This window comes from Toxorhynchites rutilus, chromosome 1, assembly GCF_029784135.1.
Source record: "Toxorhynchites rutilus septentrionalis strain SRP chromosome 1, ASM2978413v1, whole genome shotgun sequence".
In the NCBI taxonomy this organism is placed as follows: Eukaryota; Metazoa; Arthropoda; class Insecta; order Diptera; family Culicidae; genus Toxorhynchites; species Toxorhynchites rutilus.
In genome coordinates this window covers 95,595,678-95,616,887 of record NC_073744.1, presented here as the reverse complement: position 1 = coordinate 95,616,887, position 21,210 = coordinate 95,595,678, and the positions used below count along the sequence as shown (strand labels likewise).

General features: G+C 43.5%; 1 pseudogene; it reads right to left on the bottom strand.

The window, feature by feature from the left end:
* Nucleotides 1-8,262: 8,262 nt before the first annotated feature.
* LOC129763677 (U4 spliceosomal RNA) lies at nt 8,263-8,337 on the bottom strand (annotated as a pseudogene).
* Between the last annotated feature and the right edge of the window lie 12,873 nt (nt 8,338-21,210).

Genomic DNA, 21,210 nt, shown 5'->3' with positions numbered 1-21,210 from the left:
CATTGAATGGTCGAGGGAAGTGGTTTACCTGGGTCTCACAATCGATGCCAATTTACTATTCCGTCCCCATGTGGACAAAATAATTAATAAATGTAATATCCTCAAGAAAGTTTTATATCCACTGATCAATAGGAGATCGTCATTGTCCATCAAAAACAAGCTTGCTATACACAAGCAAATAATACTTCCGTTGATAGAATACGCTTTGCCGGTTTGGGATTCATGCGCAAAAATACATCATACTAAATTGCAAATTGTCCAGAATAAACTACTTAGGATGATACTTGACAGTCCTCCAAGAACTAGAAACACTGAGATCCATCGTCTGGCTGGTCTTCAAATGTTGGTTGAGAGAAAAATAATAATTCTGGCTAGGTTCAGAGAATCTTGCCAAAGATCTGATCATCGCATCATCAATGATCTGGCAACTTAGTTCAGTATAGTTTAGTTTAAGTTAGGGTTAGTTAGGTAGGATATCAAATTTTCTTTTCATTAAATTAGCTCTATATCTCCTATTGAGAAGAGATGTATATATGGTTAGAATACCTTCCAAATGAAAAATCTATGTTGGTCATAGGAAAATAATTTATATATTAAAGCTGACGGGCCCTTCAGGCTTAACACTTAAACTGTAAATAATATGTAACCATAAACCAGTGTAAATAAAAAAAAAAAAAAAAAAAAATGATCCCCATTTGGTTCTCAAATGGGGATCAACATAGGGTAGGAGCCTGCCTGTTGGTCTCAAATGTTCCTATCTCACGCCTCCACGAAGATCATATGACGACATTTTTAGATCGGGCGTGAACTGGAAACACACACCTGGTCTTGGCTCCGAGAACGGGTGTCGAAAGTGGCTAAGTGAGGGGGTGCGAGCGAGTCAGAGCGCTATATCTCTCCCGGGGAAGGCCTCCCGGGTCATGGAGGCCTTGCCAACCCGCTGTCTCCCGGGCAAAGGAGATACACCCAGAAAATGGAGCTACGTTCACGAAGAATACTCAGAATGCGATCGCCCGAGGAGGGTCCCCGAACTGGAGCTGGTCCTGGAACGGGCGTAAGAGCGAGCGGCCAGCGGCTGGAGGGCGATGTGCAAGAGCGGGCCACCAGCCGGGTTCAACCCGAAGAGCTACCGCCACACGGAAACAGCAGCCATCGACATCACCCAAGAAACGCTGCGCCTACGAGACGTGTTGCGACTGCCAGACGACAGTCGTCCACACTTGTGGGTACCACTAGGCGCCGGATCATGTGGACACACGAAATGAATGAATTCGTGATCCGCGCCTATTACATCTGCACTGCTTTGGAAAACAGCACGAGCATGCAGATACGTGCATTCCGCAGAGCCTAGTCCCCCTTTGGCATTCAGAAGCCCGGGGGCAGGTGAAAATTCTGGCTAGGTTCGCCTAGTTAAGAAGTGAGATAAGTCTGAGAAAAAAGGCAAGGTTCTCAAATGGGGATCAACATAGGGTAGGAGCCTGCCTGTTGGTCTCAAATGTTCCTATCTCACGCCTCCACGAAGATCATATGACGACATTTTTAGATCGGGCGTGAACTGGAAACACACACCTGGTCTTGGCTCCGAGAACGGGTGTCGAAAGTGGCTAAGTGAGGGGGTGCGAGCGAGTCAGAGCGCTATATCTCTCCCGGGGAAGGCCTCCCGGGTCATGGAGGCCTTGCCAACCCGCTGTCTCCCGGGCAAAGGAGATACACCCAATAAAATGGAGCTACGATCACGAAGAATAATTAGAATGCGATCACCCGAGGAGGGTCCCCGAACTGGAGCTGGTCCTGGAACGGGCGTAAGAGCGAGCGGCCAGCGGCTGGAGGGCGATGTGCAAGAGCGGGCCACCAGCCGGGTTCAACCCGAAGAGCTACCGCCACACGGAAACAGCAGCCATCGACATCACCCAAGAAACGCTGCGCCTACGAGACGTGTTGCGACTGCCAGACGACAGTCGTCCACACTTGTGGGTACCACTAGGCGCCGGATCATGTGGACACACGAAATGAATGAATTCGTGATCCGCGCCTATTACATCTGCACTGCTTTGGAGACGGACATGAGCGGTCGCCCTCGAATACTAACAATGTTCGAGGAAGCGTATCCAGAGTTCGTCGGGAGGCTTGATCAGAACGCGATGAACGCGAGGCGTAGAGCGATAGTACGCAACAACATGCTCTCCCAAACGCAAATCGACGAGATCAAGCAGCAGGTGCAGAGAGAAATAAGCTCCAGGAACAACAGAGCAAGCGATGTGTCGAGACGAAGTTCAGTACGGCTGAGCAATTCATTCGCGAGTGGGGCACGCGAATCAGCACCAGTGGAGGCCGCAGTACAACAACCCCCTGAGCCGGAAGACCCACAGCCAGATCAACAACTACTACGCGATCTGGTCTTCCACTACGACGAGGCGATCTCACAGTTCCGCGACACAGACCCATTGTCGCGCCCCAGGATCCCGAAGTTGCAGCATTCCCGCAGGCTGACAAGTGCAGTAAAGCTCATGAACGAGCACGTTCTTCCGCTGCACTTGGTTGATGCTGAGAACATGGAGGAGCTGCAACTGAAAGTTTACTGTGCTGCTGTGGCGACCGCCAAAAGTTTAGGATACCGTATTAGGCCAAGAGGCGGACTGCTCCAACATCTCCGTGAAAGGCGTGAGCCTCCATGGCGAAGGAGATTGGAGCAACGGATCCTAAACAAGCGCGCCGCAATTGGAAGACTGATGGCGTACAAAAGAGGCAGCAGATCGGCGAAATTATGTCGCCAAGTTGCTGTGATCGTGCGGCCTACTGAACTTCGCCAGCTGGGAGCTCACCAGCTGACGGAAAAACTCGACACACTGGTACAGCAATTGAGCGTCCTAACTAAACGGCTGAAACGTTACTCTGACTCTGCAAAGCGCCAGGAACAAAATCGGATGTTCAGAGATAACGAAAAAGCGTTCTACGACCACATTAGCGACGAGAAGCCCGACTACCGCGAAGGTTTGCCAGATATTAGCGATGTGACGAACTTCTGGGCTGGTATTTGGGAGACCCCAGTAGAACATCGCGACGGGCAAATGTGGTTAAGACGGGAGGAGGAGAGTTGTGGTGAAATTGGAGAGATGCCAGCTATCATCGTCGGAGAGAACGATGTCCGCGAAGCCTCGCGGTACCTGAGGAACTGGGCAGCACCGGGCCCCGATGGTGTCCAGAACTTTTGGCACAAGAAGCTGACCGTCGCACATCCAAAGATAGCTGAGTGCTTCAACAAGGTGCTACGTGACCCACACAACCTTCCTGAATTCGCCACCCGTGGCGTCACCTTCCTCCTCCCGAAAGACAGCAACACATTGAACCCATCAAAGTACAGACCGATAACGTGCCTATCGAGTCTGTACAAAATACTGAGCAGCATAATTACCGCCAAAGTTTCTGCTCACTGCGAACAGCATCACATCATCGCAGAAGAGCAGAAAGGATGCAGGAAAAATACGCATGGCTGCAAAGACCAGGCCATCATCGACGCAGCCATAGTCGGCCAGGCGGTATATAACCAGCGGAACCTAAGTATGGCCTACATCGATTACAGGAAGGCTTATGACTCCATACCTCACTCGTTTCTCGTCCGGGTATTGGAGCTCTACAAAATTGATCCCGTCGTCGTTAGGTTCCTGCAGCATGCGATGAGGCAGTGGAGTACGTCTCTGCACCTCAGTGATGGGGAAAATGTGTTGCAGTCTAGAACGCTGCAGATAAAGAGGGGGATATTCCAAGGCGACTCTTTCAGCCCGCTTTGGTTTTGTCTGGCACTGAACCCCCTCAGTAAGACGCTCAATAGAAACGGTCATGGCTATAAAATAAGGTATGGCGACGGCGCCCACGAAGAAGTGACCCATACCTTTTACATGGACGATCTCAAGGTCTACGCTGATTCACGTCAGCGTCTAGGTGTAGCTATCCGGGTTGTCGAAGACATAAGCAGGGACATCTGTATGGAGTTCGGCCTCGACAAGTGTCGCTGTGTCCACCTGCTGAAAGGACAACTTACCGAATCCGGAGGCTACGAGGTCTATGACGGCGAGTTTATAAGAGACATGGTTCGTGGCGAATCCTATAAATATCTTGGATTCCGACAGCTCACCGGGATTCGCCACTCCGACATCAAGACGGAGCTGCGAGACAAGTTCTTGAGTCGAGTGAACTGTGTCCTGAGGACTTTCCTCAACGCGGGGAACAAGGTACGCGCGATCAACACATTCGCGGTTCCCCTGCTGACCTTCAGTTTTGGTGTAGTCAAATGGAGCAAAACTGACCTAGAGGACCTTGAGAGGAGGATGAGGAAAGCATTTAAAGAGGCCGGAATGCACCATCCTCAATCGGCACTGGAGAGAGTTTCACTGCCACGCAAAGAAGGGGGACTTGGAATAGTCGACATATCTGCACTGTGTGTTGCCCAGGTACAACAACTGCGCGAGTACTTCGCGGAACGCGCCAACCAAAACGCGCTATACCGGGCTGTCTGCGCCGCCGACAGAGGATACAGCGCTCTGCACTTGGCGCAAGCGGAGTACCAACTCAACTGCAATCTGCAGACAGTGGAGGAGAAGATTGCAGCTTGGAAGCAGAAGGCAGTGCATGGTGCCCACCCCCATCAACTGGACCGGCCACACGTCGACAAGGCCGCATCTAATCTGTGGCTAACGCGTGGTGAACTCTCTTCAGTAGTAGAAGCCGACATGATAGCCATCCAGGACAGGATAATGCCGACGAGAAACTGCAGGCGGTACGTCTGGCATCAAGACGTTGATGACATTTGCCGGATGTGCCATCAACCAGGTGAAAACATAGAGCACATTATGGGAGGCTGTCCCGTTTTGGCCAACGCAGCCTACACCGAGCGCCACAACAACGTGGCCCGTATTGTTCATCGACAACTGGCGCTCCAATGTGCTCTACTGGAAGACAACGTACCAAACTACCGGTACCTGCCTGCACCTGTCCTGGAAAATGACCGTTTCAAGCTGTACTGGGATCGCACTGTTCTGACCGACCTCTCGATCCACCACAACCGGCCAGATATAATGGTTTACGACAAGAGCGACCGCAAAGTCACCATCATCGATGTCGCTATTCCACTGAACCAGAATCTGGAGGAGACCCACGGTCGCAAAATCTGCAAGTACCGACCATTGGCCGTGGAGCTCAAGGAACTGTGGGGGCTAAGGGAGGTCCCAAGAATTGTTCCAGTCGTTCTCTCTGGAACTGGAATTGTCCCGAAGACACTTCTGGAAGCGCTAAAGGTGTTGAATATGGAGAAGGAATTGGCCGGCATCCAAAAGTCGGTCATCCTTAGCACCTGCGCGATTGTCCGACAATTTCTCGGTCAGGACTGAAACAGCACGAGCATGCAGATACGTGCATTCCGCAGAGCCTAGTCCCCCTTTGGCATTCAGAAGCCCGGGGGCAGGTGAAAATTCTGGCTAGGTTCGCCTAGTTAAGAAGTGAGATAAGTCTGCCAAAAAAAGGCAAACTTTCATTCGGCATCGGACTGTTGAGCAATCCAGTTCACTTTGTTTTCGCTGCGCTTCGATCTAAGATTGGACCCCACCAGTGGTAATCCAACTTGGATATCGTCGTTTGGTTTTTCTGTTCGTTTTTCGCATTATTCGTATCGTGTGTTTTTCTTCCCGCGTCATAAATTGGACGCTTCGCGTAGTGTGTGATGGACAAGAAGAAGTGGAAGGCAGGCTCGAGCCCTGCCAAAAACGAACGTATTGCCAGGGGCACGCGATATTGGTGCAGTAAAAAGCGCTCGCACTGAACCGAGCCTTCGCGAGTGTGACACCGCATCGAACAACAGCGAAGTAGGTGATTTCGGCGCGTCGGTCGAAAATGTAAACACCGTTACCCAGGCAGCAACCAAAATCAAGCTCCCCCCGCTGGTGGTGAACGCCGTCGCTCTTGACAAACTCATCAGCGAATTCGCATCGATGGGTGTTACAGCAGAGTACAAGCTGTGTGGCATAATTCGGTCTTTTTCCAAGCAGTTAACATTGTTTGTTTTCCGTCATCATAAGGGTTTCGTTGGTGTCTTTGAGAATGCATCAACGCATTGAACTGACGTTATGGCGAAGCAGGCGTTAAGGTTGTTATTTGGGGAATATCAAGAATCTTGAATGTCTTACTGGAATGTTATAAGTCATTTGGGCTCGCGTGCCAGTCGCAAAACCGTCTTCAACTAGGATTGCATTTGAGCTAATATTGATCATAATGAAGCAGTACTACTGTTTTCGAGGTTGTTGATATTAACAAAAATAGTCGCTTGTTTAGTCACTAAGAAAGTAAATGTCGTTCTGGAATTTTGTATGTGATTAGGTTTCGCTTGCCAGTAGCAAAACTTCCTCCACTAAGGGTGACAGCTGCGCTTCTCTCAAGCATGAGAAAGTAATGCAACTTTTTTCGAGGCTAGTAATATTAACAAAAGCGTTTCTTTTGAGAATAGCGCAAAATGATGAGAAGTGGTTATATTCCTAGTAGTTTCAAGCCACCAATGTATGGCTCTGTATGCATGCTATGGCGAACGCTTGTTTGGTGCTTGGTTTACGTTGTTCGAACGATGCCTAGAGGTTAGATTCCTTTGAGGCAATACTAAATAACATGTAGCATGATATTTGACACTTGCAAGTGTTATCATTGTTGTTGTTTCCATGCGGTGCCAACGATATATTTATGTAGTTATGAGATGTGGAATAATGGTACTGGTGCAACATGTATATAATCGATTGTAGCCGAGTCTATGTCAATTGCAAAAAAGGCCACTGGAATAGCGTTCGAGGTAAATTTTCAATGCATTGACATGAAATAAATTGCGATCAGCTAGTGTATTGTTTTGCGAGAGCAAGAATGAATCATCAATCAATTATCGTCAACTGATTCTACAATGAAAAAACCATTCCAGAGATTATTCTACTAAGCAATTGTTTCTAAAATTTCACAGCATTATAGAATAATATCCGAAGGTACAAACAAGCGACTTATATAAAATAACAGCGTAATTCTACGTCAACAATGCGGTCGTATCTTGGACACAACCTCTTATAATTTTTTTTTCACCGGCTTCATGCAGTTTCTGGTGATTGCGCAAAAATGAAAGACTTCATCTATCCCTCCGCATCTTTCGTCATACTGGTTCGCCAAACTCGCTCTCAAAATATTTTCAAAACCCATTACGTTTCTCGCGTAGTAATCTCAACCATCGTTTATAATTACCACATCTATTAATCTCAGTCCGGTTGTCTCAATCCGCTATAATTCGTTCTAAGCACAGTCGTCTCGATCCGTTACAAAATACGGCGGTCGTCTCGATTCGCTATAAGCGCGGTCGTCACGATCCGCTTTTAATATGATCAAGCGCGGTCGTCGCGATCCGCTTTTAATAACACCTAGCGCGGTCGTCGCGATCCGCTTTTAATAACAACAAGCGCGGTCGTCGCGATCCGCTTTTAATAACAACAAGCGCGGTCGTCGCGATCCGCTTTTAATTACATCTAGCGCGGTCGTCACGATCCACATTTAGCGCGGTCGTCACGATCCGCTTTTAATAATACCATGCGCGGTCGTCGCGATCCGCTTTTAATTACACCAAGCGCGGTCGTCACGATCCGCTTTTAATTACATCTAGCGCGGTCGTCACGATCCGCTTTTCATTACATCTAGCGCGGTCGTTGCGATCCGCTTTTAATTACATTTAGCGCGGTCGTCACGATCCGCTTTTAAATACATTTAGGGCGGTCGTCACGATCCGCTTTTAATACTACCATGCGCGGTCGTCGCGATCCGCTTTTAATTACACCAAGCGCGGTCGTCACGATCCGCTTTTAATTACATCTAGCGCGGTCGTCGCGATCCGCTTTGAATAACAGCTAGCGCGGTCGTCACGATCCGCTTTTAATAACACCAAGTGCGGTCGTCACGATCCGCTTTTAATTACACCTAGCGCGGTCGTAACGATCCGCTTTTAATGACACCTAGTGCGGTCGTCGCGATCCGCTTTTAATTACCACGATTCCGATCACAATGTACATCACTCCACATATCAAACAAAAAATGTACATCACTACCCATTTAAAAAAAAAGACGGGTGGGTAATGTCGGGGATATAACCGGAGTGACGTAGGACTATACAAAGGGGACAGCTTTTGCTAAATATATATTTAAAATATATTGTTTTATTTCCTTCTCCTACGTGAATACTGTTTACTCTTTATGAACATGTTTTTTTTCAACTAGCAATAATCGCACCTCGGATGTACCTCATTGGTTACGATATCGCCACTGCGCAAAGCTGTTTATGAACATGTTGGCGGTTCTGAAAAGAACCTTTTGTGTTGTGTTTTTGCTTTTTTTTACCAACTTTCTCAATTTTTTCTCACTATCTCATAGTTTATTCTTGATTTTTTTCTGAAGGCTTTGTACTTATTAAATGTTCAACGCCGGGCTTCTTTTGGCGTATGCACATATCGTTCAATCGAAATGATGGCTGTGATAGGGAATGCATAGGTGGTCATCAGCTCATTCACTATCATATATTTCACTATTCAGCACATTACCGTACCTTAAACTGTGGTTTCGTAGACGAATGAATTGTAAGATTTGTATCTCCGCAAACAAAGTAAATACGAGGGTCACTATTTATATTTCGGGAATAGGAACAAAAACAAATAGTTAAGCTGCGAATATATTTTTATTGTTTTTCAAAGTACTCTCCACGATGATCGATACACTTTTGCATGCGCTTAAACCAATCTTATCTTCTTTGTTTTTAAGAGGCTTTAAACTTTGCAGTTCATTCTCCTCTAAGATTAAACCAATTTTCAAAGCATTTATTCCAATCGACACGAGCCTTTTTTTTAGCGATTGTCAAATTATGTGGGATCCAACGTGAACATAATTTTCGCACAACTAAGTGCTCATGTAAAATCGCATATATGCTGGTGGAACTAATGCTTAGGGATGCCTCAATCTCACAATAGGTTACATGACGATCTTGCTTAATCATTTGGTGCACAGCATCGATGTTTTCTGGCAGTACAGTCGATTTTGGACGACCTTCACGAAACTCGTCGGACAGCGAACTACGACCACGATTGAATTCACTATACCAGCGATTCACAGTGGTTTTTGATGGAGCTTCATCGCCAAAAGTCAAATTAAGTTGATTGACGCACTCTTGTTGTGATAATCCACGTCGAAAGTCGTAAAAAATCATCGCACAAAAATGTTCACGATTCAGTTCCATTTTTTTGCCGAGACCAAACTTTCAACTACGAACAAATAGCGTCCGTATGACAAAATGTTCTGAATACGTATATCGTCAAAAATGTCAAACTTTACGATGGAACCGTCAGATGGACTCACATGACATCAATTGTTTTTTTTTATCCCATCCGTTTATTAGGCTCATTTAGCATTTCAGCTGTCACAGAGCCGAATTTATTCGTATACATTTTTATGTTAAGATGACTATTGTTGTATATTATTTAGGCTTAAGATTCCTATCCATCGATAAACATTTGTTTTTTTTTTTATGTATAACACAGTAGCTGTTTAGGCCTAAGAATATTCCAATTCTATCGATGCACAACATATGCCGAGTATTCCATTTCTATCGATACACAACACATGCCGCCTTTTTCGGCGTTAGAATATTCCTATTGTTCGAATGTTCATAGTTGGACTGTTCACAGCGGGACTGCTGATATGAGGCTTCCATTGCTTTGTTAGAATTAGCACCAATTACGATGCAGCAGATCGTAATGTGAGCGGTAAGGGACTGGGATTACCGACACATGATGATTGTTGCGTGGACGTAGTAGCTAGAATAACACACAAAGAGGGGCCCTGAGTTATTAGCTCATGATCGTTCGCTTAACAGCGGACACGCAACCAATCAGGCTACGAAGACCCCTTAATCATCAATGTTGCCAATTCCCGAAATATAAATAGTGACCCTCGTAGAAATGAAAAAGAACTGAGGTTTTGGAGACGAACTCTACGATCTGTCGAGAATTAAACGAGCTATAAGCGTTCTGAAAAACCAACAGTAAATTAACACAGGGTTAAAGTCCTTTAAAATAAGAACAGAGCAGCAGGAAATACATAGCTCATCATGTTGCTCCTTAGTTATGTTTCTATACAATGCAGATGTAACGTCAGTCAATTTTCAACATCAGTTATCAACCAAAGAAAGCAGTTGTTGCTACCGAGAAAATTCGTCAATGCCATCCTGCATACAATGTGTTGTAATTTGAAGCCACTTTTAATTCGGAAACCATGCATGGGTTTGTGAAAACTGAATGATCAATCAGTTTATATTATATGTCATATTATGTCACTTAAGAATGCTTTGGTATTGTGAAAACTTTTAATAAGTCTTCTTTGAAAGGTTTAATGGCCCTGAAAAGCGCCGTGTTTTACGGTGGCTGGTTTTGCCACCAAAGCAGTCTGTATAAACAATTTTTTTCCTTCTCCTACCTGCTGCCGTTTTGCGATTGCGTTTGCCACTCGCTGAAACTAGTTGTTGCCACCGAACCGAATGTGCTCTGTTCTGTAGACGGGTTTTCTTATTGTCGTGAGCAGCTTTGCAAGCCAACTCGAGCACTCCGGCGGCCGAAATTCTAGAACCGCTATTAGGTATATTGTGATGTGAAACGATGCCATACAACCACACTGATTTACGTTTTGAAAAAGAATGATATATTTTTCAGCGGATCCGCGCGTTTTGTACTTTAATCTAAAGAGTTTATTGTTCTGTTATTATTCGATATCCCCATCCTGTTCGGCTAAACCTTCCTGTTTAGCGAATGCGTTTACCACTCGCCACATATTTCACAGTTGGAAAATTTCTTACCATCCAGCTTGTGACATGTTGTACAGTAAATTACATTTAATGCGACGTGCCGAAGCACCGCTCAGTGTCGCATTGGAGGCGATTTTAACCTGTAATTGAATTTTGCATTTGCGATAACAGTGGTACAGTGTCGACTTTCAATGTGGGATCATAATTTGGACCCTGCACTCTATGTTTACAAAAATGTCCAATTAAATATGTCGCATTACATGACCGTCCAATTAGCTAAATGTCGAATAAGTTTTCAATCTGGAAACAATTTAAAAATTGGTGAAAATTGAATAATCGGAAAAGTCCCCAACCATCAATAAGCTCAGAACAACTGCCAAATTCTCATACTCATCGTATCCTGAAAAACAGGATTATGAGAAAATCAATTTGTGTTTTATTATTATTATTTTTTTTTTTATCCAGTTCATTTATTTGTAAGGCTCAATCGCATAAGCTTTGCGGAGCCGCTAATTCAAGGTTTGTTTATACAAAGTTTCAACTAATTTCTATGTTTAGTAGGATTCGACCGAATACTCGCGGTTTACTCGAGGTTAAAAGGGCAACATTTTTGTGGGACGGGTCAGGTTGGGGATATGGATATGAGGTATCGTTGTCTCAACCGAGGGTTGCCGCACGCACTGTAGCATTGTGCATAATGACCAGGGATAGCATCTGGTGTTCGACTAGCTGTCGAGGGTGGGCGACGGTGAGATGGGGGGACAAGACAAACAAACTAATAACGAAAAAGAAAAACACAAAAGCATTAAATACTTATACTAGACCGTTTCACAAACATATAGATCAACTGCATATAGCAGATGTCGCGAGTTCCCAACACGTCTCTAACAGGAACATAGGGTTGTCTTCCTTGGACCTCAAGGGCATTCAAAAGGTACTCTCTGGCTGCGTAATTATCCGTACATTGCCAAACTGCGTGATCGATGTCATCGTAACCGTTTCCACACCGACAGACATTGCTTTGAACAAGATTTATTCTGTGGAGATGCACATCTAGCGAGTAGTGGTTGGACATAAGTCTACTCATTACACGAATGAAGTCACGACTTAAGTCCAAACCTTCGAACCACGCTCTCGAAGAAACCTTTGGAATAATTGAATATAACCACCGCCCAAGAATTCCAGTGTCCCAATCGGTTTGCCAACTCAAGAGGGAACTCTGACGCAGTAATTGGAAAAATTCATCGTATGAAATCTGTCTATCAAACAATTCGCCTTCCTGGGCACCCACCTTTGCGAGAGTGTCCGCCTTCTCATTGCCAGGAATTGAGCAATGAGAGGGGACCCAAACAAAGGTTAACTTATAAGATCTTTCGATCAGTGCACTCATCTGCTGTCTCACTTTTGTGAGGAAATAAGATTGGTGCCTACTAGTTCTCATCGACTGGAGAGCCTCAAGCGAACTGAGACTATCCGAGAAAATGAAGTAATGGTCTGCAGGCTTGTTGGAGATCATCCCCAATGCGAAGTCGATTGCTGCCAGCTCAGCAACATAAACGGAACAAGGTTCCTGCAGTTTACGGAAGGCGCTTGAATTTTCATTGAAAACACCGAAGCCAGTGGATCCATTGAGGCGAGACCCATCAGTGAAGTATCTTTTCATGCAATTGACTTTTTGGTACTTTCGGTTAAAAATACGGGGAATGAAAGTTGGTCGAAGCTGATCTGAAATCCCAAGTATTGCTTGTTTCATCGACAGATCGTATTCAATTGAGGAACTGCTGATGGTGAAGTGAGCACGGTCTGGAGTAAACGATGGAAGACAAATATCTGATGAAATATAGTGATGATAAATTCTCATAAACCGAGATTGTATATTTAGATGAAGCATTTTATCAAAGTTTTCAATCACAAGTGTGTTCGTGATACCGCATTTCACCAGTATTCTGAGAGAAAGTTCCCAGAATCGGTTCTGTAGAGGAGTTACTCCTGCCAGAACCTCGAGACTCATGTTATGCGTTGAGTGCATACAGCCGAGAGCTATACGCAGACAATGATATTGAATTCGTTCCAATTTTAGAAGGTGACTTTTAGCTGCTGAGAGAAAGCAGAAAGAGCCATACTCCAGAATAGATAGAATAGTTGTTTTATAAAGCGTTATGAGATCTCCCGGATGAGCTCCCCACCACGTGCCGCAAATCGAGCGGAGAAAGTTGACTCTTTTTTGACATTTTTGCTTCAAATACGTAATGTGGGTATTCCAAGTGCATTTTGAATCAAACCAGACACCAAGGTACTTGAAGGTCAATGATTGGGTAATGTTTCTCCCCAAAAGCTTAAGTTGCAATTGGGCTGGGGACCGCTTTCGAGTAAACACTACCAGTTCTGTTTTCTGCGGCGAGAATTCTATCCCTAATTCCTTGCCCAAGAAGACAAGTTATCTAGGGAATTTTGCAATGGTCTTTGCAAGTTTTCGGCATGGGGACCTCTGACGGAAACCACACCATCATCTGCAAGTTGTCTTAGCGTGCATTGTTCTGCCAAACAACTGTCAATATCTTTCACATAAAAATTATATAGAAGGGGGCTGAGACATGAGCCTTGGGGTAGACCCATATAACTATTTCTGGAAGTTGTCAGCTGTCCAAGGGTAAAGTTCATTTGCTTTTCTGACAACAAATTGTACAAGAAGTTATTCAAAATTCCAGGAAGTCCACATCTGTTCAGATTGTCTGACAGAATTTCTATGGAAACTGAATCAAAAGCTCCCTTAATATCCAAGAATACTGAAGCCAGTTGCTCCTTGTGCGCAAAGGCCAGTTGAATATCTGTAGAAAGCAACGCTAGACAATCGTTTGTTCCTTTGCTCTTGCGAAACCCAAATTGTGTACTTGATAGCAAATTATTTGTCTCGATCCATTGATCGAGTCTTCGAAGGATCATTTTCTCCAGCAATTTTCTAATGCACGAGAGCATAGCAATCGGACGGTATGAGTTATGGTCAGACGCTGGTTTGCCAGGCTTTTGAATTGCTATCACTTTGACCTGTCTCCATTCGGGTGGCACAATATTGTTTTCTAGTAGGGTATTGAATAAGTCTAGCAAGCGTCTTTTCGCGATATCGGGAAGATTTTTTAGAAGAACGAATTTAATCATATCGCTTCCGGGTGAAGAGTTGTTCGATGAAAGAAGAGCCATAGAAAATTCCAGCATTGAGAATGGTCTGTCCAGAGGTCCACCGCTTAGAGGCGTTTCTCGAAGAATATGTTGGGCTGGAACTGAGTCTGGACAGACCTTTTTAGCGAAATCGAATATCCATCGGTTGGAGTATTCTTCACTCTCGTTGGTAGATGAGCGGTTACGCATGTTGCGAGCTACCCTCCACAAGGTGCGTATTGAGGTTTCACGAGAAAGACCTTCGATGAAATTGCGCCAGTAACCGCGTTTTTTTTGCTTTAACTAATTGTTTCAGCTGTATTTCAAGCTTTGAATATTCCTCGAAGTGTGTGGATGTTCCATGTCTGCGAAAAGCTTTGAAAGCATCAGATTTTTTCAAATACAATTTTGTGCATTCATCGTCCCAGCCAGGAGTGGCTGGTTTTCTTTTAAATGAAGCACTTGGAACTTTTCTTTTTTGTGCTTCCAGTGAGCTTTTATACAATAAATCGACGAAGAATCGATATTCTTCCAATGGTGGAAGTATATCTATTGATTCGACACCGATTGTTACCGCCGTTGCAAATTTTTGCCAGTCGATGTTCCTTGTTAGATCAAATGGAACTCGAGATGGTTCAGTGGATTGCGGGCTACACTTGATTGATATATTGATTGGCAAGTGATCGCTACCATGGGGATCATTGATGACCTTCCACTGACAATCTAATGATAGCGAGTTTGAGCACAAAGATAGATCGAGTCGGCTTTCCCGAGCCGGAGGTTTTGCAATTCGTGTCACTTCACCAGTGTTCAAGATAGTCAAGTTGAAATCGTCACATAAATCGTAAAAAATAGCCGCCCTAGCGTCATCATAAAGATCGCCCCACCCAGTACCATGGGAGTTCATGTCACCCAAAATTAGAACTGGGGTTGAGAGAATCGAAATTAGATTCCAAAGTTGACTACGGCTAATGGAAGTATTCGGGGGAACGTATACTGAAGATATGCAGAGTTCTTTATTCTTTGCAGTTATTTGACAAGCGACGATTTCGACGTCTGATAGAGCTGGGAGAGGAATTTTATAGAAAGAGTAGCACGTTTTGATCCCTAAAAGTACTCCTCCATAGGAATCATCTCTATCCAGGCGAATAATATTAAAATCGTGGAAGTTGAGTTCTGTGTCAGAAGAAAGCCATGTTTCGGAAAGAGCGAATATATCACAATCATAATTTTGAAGTAAAAATTTGAACGAGTCTAGTTTAGGCACTAGACTACGGCAGTTCCATTGTAGCACATTGATCATATCTTCTACTACGTTAGATGAATTATCCATCGAAAGATATGATTGATGCAAGGAGGGGCCATGAAGCAGTCAATTGCTTAAGATAAGACTTTAAAGATGGAAGCAAGGCAGAAATAAGGCTTCTGAGGGGGTCTTGAATTTTGAACGTGTTTAGTATGAAATCCACAATGTCCGAAAAAGCTATCAATCCTCGATTAGACGCGAATTTTCTACGAGAAGATCGAGGAGCAGCGTTTTTATTTCTCTCTTCTCTGGGTAATGACGTAAAATCCTTGCTGCAACCAGGAACTGGCTGAGAAGGAGCCTTCGGATTCGTTTTTTTGCTACTATTACCCTTGGAATTAGACAATCTTCCGAGGGTCATTTTAGCTTTCTTACGGTGCACCATTGGTGAAGAGAGCTTTCTTTTTGATGATTCATCCTTTATTGAAGATTCTGGTGCAGCCGAAGTATGACCCTCATCAGAATCAGAATCCGATTCTTGAGATGACAAAACCGAAAATTGGTTTTCATTTTGAGCGGCTGATGCGGTCTTTAGCATTTCAGCATAAGTCCGCTTGGAGCGTCCAGCGATAGAACGCGTCACTTTATCGGAGTGCTGTTTGTACCTTGGGCACTCTTGTAGAGGGTGAGGATTCTCGCCACAGTGAATACATTTTTCCACTGTTTGAGTGCAAGAATCCTCACTATGTTTATCGCCACATTTGCCGCAACGAAATTTGTTGCCGCAGTGGCTAACCGAGTGTCCCAACTTTTTACATTTGGTACAATTATAAACCCGTGGTACAAACAGGAAACTGGGAAACTGGGAAAAAAAAACATTTTCTACTTTCACATAGTTTGGGAGAACAGAACCTGCGAAAGTAACTCGAAAAGAGTGCGAGGGCTTATAAACTTTTTTATTTTCTTCCAAAGATGCTGAATGCAGATTTCTAACATCCAGGATCTTTACAAGATCTCCAATCATCGAGTTTTTGAAGAAACCCGACGCTTGTTTTAGTTCATCGACACTCAGACTCGCGTCGGTTACTACGCCTTCTATCTCCACTTCTCGAGAAGGGATGTAGATGTGATACTCCCTGTTAAAAACTTCGTGGTCAACAATCTTGTTGGCCACATCAAAAGTCGGTGCTTCTACACGCAGTTTGTCCGGTCTCTCTTTATGTATCGAGACGCCCTTATAATTACGCAGCAAATCTCTTGAAATATCAAGAGTTCTCAAAGCTTTTTCCTTGGGCCGAAAGAAAACAACCCATGGTGCCTTCGAGGACTGTTGATAATAACGCGTCCGCGCAACATTGGCATCAGCAGATGTCATAACGGTTGCGCAGACGGTGCGCAACCGCCTATGAAAACGAAAAAAAAACTCGCACGCACACACAACTCACACGCACACACTCGCGCAAAAACTCAACTTAAAACTAACTTAGACTAAAAACTAACTTAAACTAAAAACTAGCTCAAATCAAAAATCTTCTTGAAAAAAAAACAATAATTTCGTAAAAAAAAAATTTTAATAAATAAAAACTCAATAAAAAAATTTAGTCTGATGAGTTCGAACAACTTGAACAACCCTATTCAGGGAGCTATACAACGCTGCACGCTACGGTATAAGCACAATAGCGAGACGGCAAAAACTATTCTATTGTACTTCTCTGTTTGATGTTTGGTGAAGATACAAATGTGACGCTCAATGGAACCAATTCACAGAACACCGGTCCAGCGTCGCTGGAGAGGTGCTGCTTCCTCGCTGTTCTGGATGCGTTGGCACTTAACTTGTCACCAATGGGCGAAAGAAAAAAACAACAACCAAAAATCACTTTGGCGGAGGGGGAAAAAAAAACTTTCCAGCTTCAATATTGTAGCGGAGGACGGACAATGTGTGTCCGTCTCTTGCAAATAATCGACGAGGAATGTTTATTATTATTGTGGATATTGTTTTAGAAAGCATTGAACTGTATTTCGTAAACTCTTTTTTGAAAGGTTTAATGGCCCTGATAAGCGCCGTGTTTTATGGAATGGTTCCAATTTAGAAAACTTAGTACTCGTGGTTTTGAAAAAAAGCCATTTCGGACACCCTCGATACTGCCTTGTTCTGGATTTGCCACCAAAGCAGTTTGTATATACAACAAACTTTTTTTCTTCTGCATCTGCCTGTTGAGGTCTTGATGTCCACCAAACCAAAGCGCGAGCAGTTTTGCCAGATAACTCGATCACTTCGGCAGCCGAAACTCTATAACGGCTGCTAGGTGGACTGGTGCACTGGTGCACCGCCCTCTTGCCTTGAGAAAGGCACTTGATCCCTCGCCGTCCAGCTCGTCCAGCAACGATGTTGTCCAGTCGGTGTCCACACAAAGAATGATCGTTACGGCAGCGGAGCGGGGATTTTTAAGCTGACTGGCTGGCTCGAGAATTACGCATGTGTGAGACTGCGACCAATGTTTCGTTCATTTTTATCTTTTTCCTTTCCAATCGTGCTTCATTGTATTTCGCTGCTGCTGTGGTTGCCCGTTTTGGTCGGTACGATTTGAGGAGCACAAAATGGACCAATCAAAAATGGGCACATAGTGCATTTGGACAATGCTTGATATTTCACAATTATTCAATTATTTATCTCAAGAAAAATGAAATGTTATCCTATCAATTGATGCAAAAACCTTTGCGATCTATTGAGAAATGCTCGAGTTATAAGCGTTCCAAATCTTGCATTTTTTCCTACTTGTTCAGTGCCTAGATTTCCATTTCACCCCCTATATCTTCCGGTTAGACGTAGTCCTACGTCAAAATAATTACATCACTACACATATTTCAAACAAAAAATATACATCACTACCCATTTCAAACGAAAAATATACATCACTACACATTTTTTCCTCATTTAACAAACAAACAAAATGTGAGAAAAAAAAGCAATCGTGTTCAGCTACCGGCGATATTACAACAATCACAATAACTAAGCCGGGATTTTGCGATTTCGCTCCACACCACGCTAAAATAATCGGCCAAACGGTTAATTAGCCGCGACGAACACAAGTAGCCATACTGCAAAAAATTCCAGCTCCTGGCAGGATCGCCAATGTGTGATTTTAGCCACCAAAAAGTCCAGCCATTTCGGAGATGTTTTAACCTTATCCGCAGAGCACACGTCTTGCCTTTACCGCTGCCAGAATGCCGAGGGAGACGAGATCTCGTGCTGCGTAATTAGGTTGGGCGATGCAGGGTTGGAGCAAACCTTATAGCCGCCCTTAGAAAAATCCTCGGTCGAAAACTACTAAATACATTTGGTAATGCAAAATTAGTAGAATGTACAAATTTTTTGTACATATTGTCAACAAACCCGCATCCCTACCAGAGATTAGTATATTTTACTCGATAACATTAGTATGCTTGGATATTGTCATATCTGAAAATTGGCGAGAAAAGCGCGTATTAACCATTTTCATTGTTCCCATAAGGCAATACGGAGGTATAATAAGGATATAATTCTGATACGTGCATTTTCGGCGAGAAAATGTAGCCGATATTGGGCTTCCGAATCATGGTTCTGCTTGACATATGTGTTTATTAGTACGGTCGAAAATGACTATAGATTGGTAGTATTTACCAAAAAATTCGTTATATTTACTAATTATTTCTCTCAGTGCGGCGAAATTGAACGGCAGGGCTGCATCGCATAGGCGCGGTATGTATAAAAGGGACAACGCAACGCATTGCAAGTGAAATACATTGGATGTAATAGGAGGATCACATTCACGTCCCACACAAACCCTAAAATGTAAATGGTCACCCTAACGAAAAAAATAAAAAATACTGGTCTAATGTTTTGCGATAAAGAACAAAACTATCACTTTTCGTCGAAATCTGAGAACCACTATATCGATGTGGCATGGAATGGCTGTATATATACAAAATATACCTATACAAAATATACAATAATATACAAATGACAATCTTACGTGCATCGCGATTTACAAAATACTAATGAATCTATGAAAATTAATGTTAAAAGACATTTCTACAGATCCGCACACTTTTATAGACATTTCCACAATTTTAACAGACTTTCACACATTTTACAGACTTTTTTAAAAATCATCTGGCAACTCTTCGTTCCACTTTTTATCGAATATTTTCAAATCGCAGGAGTAAACATTTACGTGACTGTGACTTCGTTTGTTTTTATTTCGTTCGGAGAAATATTATATCAGGGAAAGTGGACATTACAAACGCGTTGCTCAGTGAAAGGCTGCCCGAATACGAGTGAAAATGTTCGCGTTAGCTTTTATCGTATACCCGAATCCGAATAAGGGTTCCCATAACATTTTCAGGATTATTTTGATAGAACTACATCGTTACATTTTAACCGGAGAAAAAAACCTCGTGAGAAATCGTAGTGCCTTCTCCACAATTGAGATAGTTGACTCAGAAGATTACGTCCATCATCAACACGAAGCGCAGATTACATTACCGTTATATTCAGCACCAGGACTAGCGGATCATAATTAAGCGGATTTCATTCGGTTATGCGGGCGCTACACGATTCGTCCAACGTTTCACTCGAATGTTGGACTCAAACATTTGACTCGATGAATCGACAAATGTTGTGACGAATGTGCTGCTACACGGTGAAGTGAATGTTCGATTCAATGAAATCGGTCCAAACAATCGGCGAGTATGTGGATCGAATGTTTATTGTTTTTATTTACCATCAAAAACGTTAAGAAAACTGGATGACGATGCGAGTATTAAAATTGCTGCCGTAGCAATTGTACTGATATCGGGCAGTAAATTAAAAATGCTTGAAATCAACATTATTAAATTGCAATATTTTGCCGAATATTTTGAATTTTATGAATCAATTTCATAGTTCCTTCATCTAAAACTTGTAAACAAACCAATCTGTCAAAGATAGATTCGGGCAAATCGTGTAGCGGTGTATCGAATGTCATCGAGTGTCGAATCAACGAATGACTAAAATCTTTTGACTCGTGCCACTCGCGTTGGAAGGTAATCCACAACGAACGGATTACCTTCCAACGCGAATATTCGACACTCGACATTGGAAGTTCGTAGCTCGTCAGTGGACTACACGATGCGTCGAATCATCGAGCGTCCAACATTCGAGGGTGTTCGTAGCATCGTGTAGCGCTGGCTTTAGCTTCACTAGCAAAGCTGTTTCCAAGGACGTTAGAAAAAAATTATAGGATTCGAGATACGACCAAGATACGACCGCATTGTTGACGTAGAACTACGCTGTTATTTTATATAAGTCGCTTGTTTATACCTTCGGATATTATTCTATAAATCTGTGAAATTTTAGAAACAACTGCTTAGTAGAATAATTTTTGAAATGATTTTTTCATTGTAGAATCAGTTGACGATAATTGATTGATGATTCATTCTTGCCCTCGCAAAACAATCGTATGTCGCAATTTATTTCATGTCAATGCATTGAAAATTCCCCTCCTTGCAATGATTATCTCTCTTGATGTCTAATTTAAATAGAGAGGTCGGAGATATCACTGTTTTACAGTGGAATTGTCGTAGTCTTATCCCTAAATTGGATACTTTCAAATTTCTAATTCATAAATTCAATTGTGATGTTTTTGCTCTGTCCGAAACCTGGCTCTCTTCTGAAAATGATCTCTCTTTCCACGATTTTAATATAATACGCTTGGACCGCGATGACAGATACGGAGGGGTACTATTGGGGATCAATAAGTGCCACCCATTTTTTAGAATTGAACTTCCACCTATTGGAGGGATCGAAGCTGTTGCTTGTCATGCAAACATCAGAGGCAAAGGCCTCTGTATTGTCAGCTTGTATTGGCCTCCGAGAGCTGCGGTTAGCCGCAAGCAACTTGTTGACATGTGCTCACTCCTTCCTGAGCCACGATTGATC